The 1890-nt window shown below is 44.3% G+C and overlaps 1 long non-coding RNA gene across 1 annotated transcript; it reads right to left on the reverse strand.

Annotated features, from left to right (window-relative positions):
• Window positions 1–378: 378 nt before the first annotated feature.
• LOC120403238 lies at window positions 379–1890 on the reverse strand. Its single transcript, XR_005597496.1, has 4 exons — window positions 1586–1890; window positions 1111–1409; window positions 862–934; window positions 379–475 (listed from the first exon to the last, which is right to left on the reverse strand). It is a non-coding gene; the product is annotated as an uncharacterized LOC120403238 (long non-coding RNA).

A 1890-nucleotide genomic window follows, 5' to 3' on the forward strand; every position in this document is an offset into this window, starting at 1 on the left:
AGAAAACAATAGGTTTAATTCCTTCTCCCAAACATCCTGGCAATTAGCACAGAGTAATTTATCCATTAAACAGTTCAGATACAGGTTAGCACAACCTTCAAAGAGACACATAGACAATAATACTATTTTACTCAAGTATCATCATAAATGTTAATATTCCTTTTTTTGATCTTTGAATTAAAACTATAGCAATAGACAAGACTTGTTTGCTGACATCACAAGACCTGAGCAAACATCTCCCCTTCTACCTCTAACAATGCAGACTTGCATTTCAAAGCTCTAGTCATTTACATATCTTCCTAACCCGTCCTCAAGGTTCACCCATGGGTCAGGTCAGTCTATGAGTTAATTAACTCTTTCTGGCCCTGTTACCTTTCAATGAGAGATTATACTCATAACGTCACAATGGCACATCAAGGTCAGTCCAGCAGCTCCCATCCCGTCTTCACCTCCACAATGGACGGTGGGCCCTAGCCTGATCAGAGAAAGACAGGGTGGTGTTCTTCAGGGGAATCTGCTGGAGCTCCCATATCTCCTGCTCCACCTCACTCCCTGCACCCTAAGGGTTTTCCAAAGATATCACTAATTTCAGATAAAGAAAACAGCTAAGATGAGGTCAGTGTGGGTGGATTTACTGAGCAGACTGGTTCTAAAGGAAAAACAGATTTCTCCCAGGCTCTAGGGAGATTCCCATAGGAAAAGTGTTTGATGGTGGGGGTGGAGGCAATGGAAGCTGTCAGCCTCTTGAATGGCAGGAAATCAGGACTCGGGGAGTTAAGGGGTGTCTGTCCTGCTGGAGGGAGCAGACCTGGAGAGCAGAAAGGGCACTAGTGGCATTGTAGGAAAGACAATGACTTCTACCTGTGAAGGTGGCAGAAGCTTCTTTCAGGCACTAGAGTCCAGGAGCCTTACACCTCCTTTGGGGATCCTTTTCCTAGGAATAAAATAAGGACACCACACAGAAAATGACATTTGAATCCCAGGTCTGGGATCCAGGGATAAGGGATGATCTCAGCCAGGCTACGTACCAGGAACCTGATTTTTGTCCCAAGAGCCACAATTACCCAGATGAGGTTTTCTTCCCCATTTGCTTTCAGGTTATTTACTCACAGTATTCATTTGTTTGCTTTGCTGTGTCTCCACTCTCTGCAGCTGTTCATTGGTTTAAGTCATGGTCTTTCAGTTTTTGCTTCTGTTTCCTCTCCTTACAGTGTAGCATCTGCTTAGCACTTTAAAAAATATTAAAAACAAAATCCTGTTCCTACACTGAAGAGGAAGGTTTCTGAGAATTTGGCTGCAGGACTTTAGTGTCTGCATATTTCATTCACTATTATTTATTCAGGTGCAGGTCTGATGCAATCTGCACACCCAAGAATGCCCATATGAAGCACGGGGTGCCCTGAGAATACCTGTTAAAAGACAAGAAGAGAGTAGATTTAAAGGGAAAAAAATCAACCAGTGAATCAGCACTTTGCATCATTGAAGCACCAGTCCCAGAAGCCATACAGGTTAAAAATCCCCATGATTCTTTCCCACTAGAACAAAATCCAAAAAGAAAAAGGCCTTCAGCCAATTATTTCCTTACACTCTGAATGGGTGAAATTCAGCCCTGTGCAGACAGCCAGGGCAAGGTCTGTGCATCACAGCGGGTTCAAGTGGCACTTCACTGCACAGGTGCTGGGTTCGGTGGCACAGTTTTCATCCTGGATTGGAAGAACCAGCTGGAATCCTGCGAGGTACAGAACAGAGAGAGGTTTGGGCCACAATGTTCACCTCAGAGGCTGAGCTTCTGCAGACTTTTGGGATGTTCCCATCTGAGGAGGATGATTTTGGCCAGCACAAGTTCAGAGCTTTCAGTCACATCAACCAGTGATTCTTTGGCACAATTGA

The sequence above is a fragment of the Mauremys reevesii genome, linkage group 4, assembly GCF_016161935.1.
Source record: "Mauremys reevesii isolate NIE-2019 linkage group 4, ASM1616193v1, whole genome shotgun sequence".
NCBI classification, from domain to species: Eukaryota; Metazoa; Chordata; order Testudines; family Geoemydidae; genus Mauremys; species Mauremys reevesii.